The sequence below is a fragment of the Mustela lutreola genome, chromosome 10, assembly GCF_030435805.1.
Source record: "Mustela lutreola isolate mMusLut2 chromosome 10, mMusLut2.pri, whole genome shotgun sequence".
Taxonomy (NCBI): domain Eukaryota; kingdom Metazoa; phylum Chordata; class Mammalia; order Carnivora; family Mustelidae; genus Mustela; species Mustela lutreola.
This window is the reverse complement of record NC_081299.1, coordinates 75,335,078-75,344,064: the sequence shown is the minus strand read 5'-3', so window position 1 is coordinate 75,344,064 and position 8,987 is coordinate 75,335,078. Positions and strand designations below refer to the sequence as shown.

At 39.8% G+C, this 8,987-nt stretch overlaps 1 pseudogene; it reads right to left on the bottom strand.

Moving 5' to 3' along the window:
- Positions 1-292: 292 nt before the first annotated feature.
- LOC131809340 (probable protein BRICK1) lies at positions 293-1,633 on the bottom strand (annotated as a pseudogene).
- Between the last annotated feature and the right edge of the window lie 7,354 nt (positions 1,634-8,987).

The window sequence follows — 8,987 nt, the reverse complement described above, 5'->3', positions numbered from 1 at the left end:
CTTTCTTTTGAGGTCCACTAGCATGAACAATGGTTCTCTATCCCCTCAACTTCAATCTGGAAACATCTTTCAGTTCAAAATGAGTCTCCTGTAGACTCTATTGCTTATACTTAATGAGCCTTGAGGTGAATCCTCCGCAGGTCTCTATGTAGCAATGAACTGAATACTTACATAATTGACTTCTATCAGTTAAAAATAACACCTCAGTCAAAAATGAGTTTTGATCATTGTCATTTTTCCTATAGAAACATCTGACTCACCAGTGGTACTCACATGTATAAATTCTGGGCCATAAGAGTCTAGGTTGTTTTTTAATATTTTTTAAAAAGATTTTATTTATTTATTTGAAGAGAGAGAGTGTGCATGAGAGAGCACAAGCAGAGGGAGTGCCAGAGGGAGAGGGAGAAGCAGGTTCCCCACTGAGCAGGGTTCCTGACATAATCTAGGTTGGTCTTTAACAATCACCTCAGGTGATTCTCTTATACATAAAATTTTGAAAACTACTTCTGAAGAGGCTTGAACTTCCCTACTTTTTTTTATTGGGAGTTAAATGTCCCATGGTCCATTCAGAACTTTGACACCACAGGCCAGGTTTTTAATTTCAAAAATGCATTAAAATTCACATCTTCCCACAGCTCCCTTTAATTCGCACTCTGCAGGGGAGACTACACAAACCAGTGATTATTATTTGGCTATTTGTGGCTCATATTTTCCTTTTTTTTCTTTTTGTTGAGGAGTTTATTAGGGAAATATAAGAGGCAAAGATACCCCAAGTGACAGAAAGAAAATTCTGAAAATGTCCCTTCAAGCCAAGTGGGGGCCTGACCTTTACCTCCCCCAAAGGACAAGAAACTGGTTGGTTAGCAACAACATTCTCTGGTGACCACCTTGGCAGGGCATAAGTGTCTCAGCCAGGACTGCCTCCCAACCCCCACCACAGGTGAAAAGGAGACAAAGACTTCTTCTAGAATCAATGCAGAGGCAATGAGAGCTGTAAGGAAAGTCTGAGAGAAAGAGAGGTTGGGGAGGACCTTAAATTAACAAAGAGTGCCAGGCATCTGGCTCTGAGTGCCTCATACACTGACAGATAGTTCTACAAAATGCTACTTAAAAGATAAAACACCTAATGTTGGTTCCAAGAGCTTCCCTGGATGACTTCTCACATGCCACATCAACTCCAATGTACATGGCAGAAGCCAAAGTCCACGCTTTTGGAAGAAAAAAAAAAAAAAGACAAGAAAAAGCCCTGTTGCTCTTTAAGGAAAAAAGAAGGAGCTGAGGCTGCTGGGGCCTTTCCCACATCAGCCTATGTTCTATGAAGCAACTTCCCAGCAGCAGCATGGCGTAGCTCTAGGTGAGGGTCTCACCTTTTGTCACCGGCACTTCAATGTACTCTATTCTCCATTCCAGGGCTGTCAATTTCTCATTTAGTGTTGCAAGTCTTGAACAACAAGACATATCAAATGAGCTGAGAAAGTCTGCAATTTTCTTAATGCTGCTGGTGATGACCTCAATGTATTCTTGGTTCGCCCAGTCCTAGTGAATCTTCCGCTGCACCAGATCCTCTTGACCTGCCATGGCTGCCACTTGAAGATGAACCTCATATTTTACTTTTATTTAACATTATTTTCCAAAGCCTGGAGAATATAACATAGAGAAATTGAATATAACAGTGTTTTCAACATATCATTGTTCCATTCTAACAAAAAATCTGTGTCCTATGTGTTTTTGTAATTTAAAGTTTAAAGAATGCATTTAAATACATTACCTAACAGACCAATTTGTTCATTGTGATTACCATAGTTTATTCTTCATCTAATGCAACAGATAAACTTGGCTGGCCCCTCATAGTTGGCTGAGCATATGAAAGAAGGGTCCTGTGCCTCTTGGAAAAAGGAGTATAAAGTAAATTTTGTGGTATTTGCACCTATTACTCAAGTTGAGCTCTTACCTGTGGAAAAGAGCCCCAGGCAGAAAATTAGAATATGCAAGAATGTGAAAACATCAAAGGCTACATGTTTTAAATAACATCCCTTTGGTATATGCTGCTGTATTAGAAGATTCTAACAGAGCCAAAATTAAATGGGGCTTCCAGGGTATTAAGTACAAATTCTTTTTTAAAAAGATTTTATTTATTTATTTTAGAGAGAGAGCATGTAAATGGAGAGGGGCAGGTGAGAGAAAGAGAACTTCAAGCAGACTGTGCTGAGCACAGAGCCCCACATTGGGCTCTATCCCATGACCCTGAGATTATGACCTGAGCTGAAATCAAGAGTTGAATACTTAGCCAACTGAGCCATTCTGGTGCCTCTCAAGTAGAAATTCTAATTGATCATATCTAATGTAAGCAGAAAATGGGTTGCTTTACCAAGGTCATTGCCAGTTAGCAGGAATCTTACAACCATCAAGGGCTGACATAGACACATGCTGGTCTAAAGCCAGTAGATAAGCACAGACATAGGAATGCTGCAGTTATTTCCAAGTGAGGAGAATCTGCCTGAATCAGCAGACAGCATAGGAAGAATTCTCTTATTTTCCTACCTGGAAGTGTTTCTATCAGATTTCTATATCAGTTTAGAAGTTCCCATTTTTTCTTTTAACATATGAGTGAAAATTAATGTCATTCAGACCTTGAACTCTCTCCCGTCAGAATAATTGTGGTTAGAGAACCTCACGGAAATGTACTCTAACCTTAAATAACACCCAAGTATTACATTCATATTGGGTAAATATCAGAAAAGGTGTGATATCCTTCCTGTTTTCTAGACTAAATCAAGCATCCTCTTGCAAGTATCCTCTTATGATCTAATGAGAGTAAGTACTTTTAAAAGAAATACAATTTTATAAATTGTTGATATAAAATCTTATTCATGAAAGGATAAGGTTGTTTAACAGTTCAACTTTTAGTAGCCAATCTCCTTACTTTTAGATCCAAGTTAACAGACTTACATCTAACAATATCTAGAATTCTGAGTATGCCTCTGGGGTCCACATTTGGAAATAAAGCAACAGAATACACGCGAAAATAGAATCAAATGCATATGGGAATGCAGTCTACGTTAACCTCATTCATTATGGTTAGTCAATGTTAAACACTATTTAGACTCCTATCACCAAGCAAAAAATTTAATCTGTTTCTGAATTTCATATAAAATAACTTCATGTACTCTTTTCTGTTTTTTTTTTCATGTACTCTTTTCTGAATAACTTCCTTACTCAACAATCCATTTGTTACAGTTATTCTTTTTTATTTTTATTTTATTTTATTTATTTTTTTGAGGAGAGAGAGCATGAGCAGGGCAGAGGGGCAGAGGGAAAGAGAGAATCTCAAGCAGGCCCCACACCCATCGTGGAGTCTGACTCAGGGCTCAATCTCACAGCCCTAAAATCATGACCTGAGCCAAAATCAAGGGTCAGATACTTAACCAACAGAGCCACCCAGGTGACCCTGTGACCAGTAATTCTTTCCTGGCCAGCAGTTTATTCTTTCATTGCACTACAAAATGTTTCTCAGCCTTGGCACTCTTGATTTGCGGCTGGATTATTGTAGGAGCTGCACTTGATTATAAGAAGCTTAGCAACAACCCTGTCCTCTAATCCCCTGAGGCCAGTAGTACCTGTTCTACTAACCAATCCACTTGTGACAATCAAATATGGCTCCAACAGCTTCTCGGCCTTTTGGCTAAGATCAAGTGCAAACATGGCTCCAGACATTTTGAAAAATCACCACTGGTGCAAAATCACCACAGTTGGGTACTACTGAACTGGAATAAATAAAACTATCTCCATTTAATCACATTCTACTCTCATAATAGGTATTCCAGGGTCTAAGCAGCCATAAGGGCTGGGTGAAAGCATGGAAGGAGGGGCCACTTGACAAAAGAAAGAGGTCTTCTTTGCTTCAAAATGTGTTTAAACTAACTCTCTATGGAGAAAACAGTAACACGAGCCAACTTACCAACTCATAACATAAATCCTCCCAGTCTCTCTTTTTTTGTTGATTTACCAATCGGTAAGAATTTTTACCAAATTTTATCAATTTTTTTAACATTTTGATGTGAAACATATTAATATTTAAATATTTTAATATTTAATAACCTTCAAATTTAATATTTAATAACCTTACCCATTAGTTTATCAATGGGTAAGAATTTTTACCAAATTTTATCAAATTTTTTTAACATTTTGATGTGAAGCATTTTAATATTTAATACTTAAATATTAAACTGTTATACCAACAAATGAGACTTCGAACATCTGACAAGCATTGCAAAAAAGTAGTACAGGGTACAAAGAGTAAATGTAGAAGGAACCCCAATTTAGATTAATCAGTTCAGTGATCCTTCCCTGAGGAAGAAAAAGTATGATGAATTTGTAAGAGCACAACTAGGAAAGATATGAGAGAAGTGAGTTTCAGGCAGAGGACTGTGCCTGTTTGCTTACTGGGGAAAGGAGACTGTATTTACCTGAATGACAATCCACGTAGCGAAGGAGAGACAGCAAGCATGACTTTAGAAAACAGCAGTCAGGAGCTAGATTGTGTAGGATCTTACAGGCCTTGTATGGAAACTAACTTTCTCCTAACTGCAAATAGAAGCTTTTAAGATTTTGTGCAGAGAAGTGACATGACTTAATTGGTAGTTATTTTAAAAATCGTGGAATCTTGCATCAAAAACTAGTGATATGCTGGACGGTGATTAACATAATAATAAAAAAATCCACTGTGATGACTGAATGGAGAATGAATTGGATGAGGCCCAGTGATGATCCTCGGTACATCAGCAGCCCCGACAGTAGATCAGCTCGCAGCTTCCTAAAATGACCAGACGGTGTGTACAAAGATTTAAAACCCCAAGGGCTACCCATATTCTTGCTGCTGACAAACAATAAACTTTTTCCTTCCCAACTGCACATACGTGCAGTCATCATTGTTTCTTGGGTATTTTTTTTAAAATTTGTAACTATACAGTTCAGTAGTGTTAACTATATACACAGTATTATGTTACAAATCTCCAGAACTTTTTATTCTGAAATACTGAAACTATACCCATTAAAAAGCAACATTTTCCCCTCCCCCAAACCTCTGGGAATCACCATTCTACCTTCTCTTCCTGAATTTAACATCATTTTTTTTAATGTTTATTATTGAAGTGTAATTGATAGTATCTTTTTTTTTCCTCCAAATTCAAACATTTGAAATTTTATTTTTGTTAGCTTGGTACTTTTTTATTTAAGAGAATTTTGTTCTGTACCTTTCCCGTCTCTTCCCCCAAAACAAGCTAAACTTTTCCCACCCTCTCTTTTCTCATCCACATACTTCTACTACATATGCCTGTATTCAGACCTACACGTAGCATGCTTATTTGTCTCTGTTTCAGTGAGAACAACATAAAATCCCCAAGGGGTTAGACAGAAAGCTGACACAATGGAAGGCATCTGCTTGTTCCTGTTACTGGGAGCTGCACCCAAACTCTGCCCCTGTTATCAGCTTCTGCTCCACAGACTTTCCTGTCTGTTGCAATCCCTTCTATCTTTTGAACCAGATAGTCACATGTTTTAAAATAAACTCACATAAAGATTTCAAGCCAGAATAACAATCTCTGAGGTCATTCAAGTCCACATGAAACAAACAGTGCTTCCTGCTATTTTAATTCAGATCGTAACTGAAAACAATGAAGACCTACTTTCATAACAGGCTCATTTTCAGGAAATTGGTTGCTTTTTCATTGGGGAAAAATACACACATGATTTTTAAATCTCTTGTATAGAATCTTACAGGCCTTGTATGGAGACTGAACTTTCTTCTAACTGCAATCAGAAGCTTTTAAGATCTTGTGCAGAAAAGTGACATGACTTAATTGGTCTTAGCAGACTGCATCAGGGTGTTCAAGGAGAGCTAAACCACTGTCCCTAAGGGGACACCTGTCACCTCTGTCTCGAGAGAAGGTGCAGACTCTCTCGAGACACCTCCTTCCGCTGCACCCTCCACCCCCGTGTTTCATGAACTAGAAAAACGTGATGGCACGTGTAGCTACTACTTGTTTCAAAGTGTCACCAAAGCTCCAGAGCCCTCATTTCAGCTCCATGCCTCTGTCCACCTGTGGAACTTGTGCCCCAGGGTTTCCCAAGGGTGTTGGTGCCCCATTTATAAAACTCATAGTTTACATACGGTCTCCTCCTCTCTCACAGCAGAGTAACTACTGGGATAACATGATATTGTCTAAAACAAAGGTTATTTTTCTAACAGGTTATTATTCTTGACATAGAAGAAAATGCATATGTTTATAAAAATAGGTTGAAGTGCTTCCTGGAACAAAGGAGGAAACTACCAGGTTGCAAGTCTCAACAGAAAGCTAAATAATGAAAAGGGACTGCTAACTTGCCTTACTAGACCATTTTATTTTCTCCTAAATCAGATCCTGGCCAGAGAAAAGAAAACAGAAAAGATAGAGGAGAGAGAGAGCACCCACAGGGTCAAAAGGGTTTGGGCTTCTGAGGACTGGAAGACATCATTCTCCCCAAAACTGATAGGCAAAGATGGTTGCAAAAATATCCCTGAATTAGGGGAGCTTGCAGGGGGACTCAGGAACAGGAGAATACTGAGATCAACCCCACCCAAGATTTCTTGATGGAGTCAAGAAACCAGAGAGCAATCCGAAGACTGGCAGAACAGACTCTACAACACAGTACAGAGAAGAAGCTGAGTCTGAAAGGTTAAGAAGGTCAGGAAGGCAGAGAGAGGCTCCCTTCAGGAGGGAGGGAGCTGTGTGCAATGAGAGGGGAGAGAAATGAGCCCCTATACCTGGGAGATCACAAGGGGAAGACTAATCCCCATAATTTATTGCTTTAAAAACTAGAGGGGCTAAATTCTGTGAGTTTGTAAAACCAGTGGGCTGGAGCCTGGAGTTTTTAAGGTCAGCTAACTCAGTTCGGGAGGAGTCTGGAGGGGGGACTAATAACCAGGTTGCTGCGGCCCTAAAAAGAACAGCGTCTTGTACAGGGAGGCAACCTAAGATCAGCAATTTACACAACCCTACTGCAAACTGGAAACGGTCTGTTCTAATTTTAGAACCTGTTGGGGGACTGCTCAGAAAATGATAGAGCCCGCAGATACCATTTTCCTCCCCTGTCTTCCAAATTAAACACAGCCATTTGCCAGAGGCAGGGCTGCACCAACACCTTGAGCCTCCACCCAGCGCTCAGGGCAAATTCTGTTAAAGCGGCATCTCTGCCCAGCTACTGCATGCTCAGCTGCCCCCACCTACAGTGCCCAACCATGTACCCCATCCACTGTTGCAGACTATGTCCAAACTTGCACAGCTGCCACACCACCCCCAGCTGGGGGGTGGGCAGCCATGGTTGTGTGCTGCACCCAACCTCCTCCCGGGACCCTGGAAGGCAGTCCCCAGCCAAGGCAGTGCTTCTGGGAATCCAGCACTGGACTAGACACCCAATGCAAATTTTGCTAACACCATTTTCCCAAAATATATAAAGAACTTATAAAACTCAGCATCCCCCAAAAAACTATTCCAATTTAAAAAGATGTGAACAGAAGATTTCTCCAAAGAAGACATTCCAATGGACAACAGACACATGAAAAGATGTTCATCATCACTGACCATCAGGAAAATAAAAATCAAAACTACAATGAGAGGGGTGGCTCAGATGGTTAAGCCTCCAACTCTTGATTTTGGCTCAGGTCACGATCTTGGAGTCTTGGGATGGAGCCCCCAGTAGTCTCTGCACTCACAGGGGAAGACTCCCCTTGCTCCCTCTCCTTCTGTCCCTCCCCCTGCTCTTGCTCTCTCTCTCAAATACATAAATAAATAAATAAAACTGTGGAAAGAGCCAAGATGCCCTTCAACAGAAGAATGGATAAAAAAGATATGGTCCATATATACAATGGAATATTACGCCTCTATCAGAAAGGATGAATACCCAACTTTTGTATCAACATGGACAGGTCTGGAGGAGATTATGCTGAGTGAAATAAGTCAAGCAGAAAGTCAATTATCATATGGTTTCACTTACTTGTGGAGCATAAAGAATAATAAAGAGGACATTGGGAGATGGAGAGGAGAAATGAGTTACGAAAAATCGGAGGAGGGGCATGAAGCATGAGAGACTGTGGACTCAGAAACAAACTGAAGGTTTTTCAGGGCAGGGAGGTGGGGGTTTGGGTGAGCCTGGTGGTGGGTACTAAGGAGGGCACGTACTGCCTGGAGCACTGGGTGTGGTGCATAAACAATGAATCTTAGAACACTGAAAAACTAAAATAAAATTTTATAAATAAATAAATAAATAGATAAATCTTTGTAAAAAATACTACAATGAGATATCAGAATGGCTAAAATTAAAAACACACAAGAAACAACAGTTGCTGGCCAGGATGTGGAGAAAAAGGAACCCTCTTGTACTGTTGATGGGAATGCAAATTGGTGTAGTCACTCAGGAAAACAGTATGAAGATTCCTCAAAAAATTAAAAATAGAACTACCTTATGATCCAGCACTCAAGCTACTGATATTTATCCCCAAAATACAAAACCACTAATCCAAAAGGACATGTACCCCTATGCTTATTGCAGCATTATTTACAATAGCCAACATATAGAAGGAACCCAAGTTTCCACTGATTGATGAATGGATAAAAAAGATGTGGTATACATATACACAATCGAATGTTATTCAGCAATAAAAAAGAATGAAATCTTGCCATTTGCAGTGACGTGGATGGAACTAGAGAATGTTACGCTAAACAAAGTCAGTCAGTCAGGGAAAGACAAATATCATGATTTTGCTCATATGTGGAATATAGGAAACAAAACAAATAATCAAAGGGAAAAAAGGGAGAGAGAAACCAAGAAACAGACTTTGGACTAGAGAGAACAAACTGATGGTTACTAGAAGGGAGGCAGGTGGGAGGCTGGGTTAAGTGAGGGGGATTAAGGAGTGTACTTATCATGATGAGCATTGGTGATGTACAGAA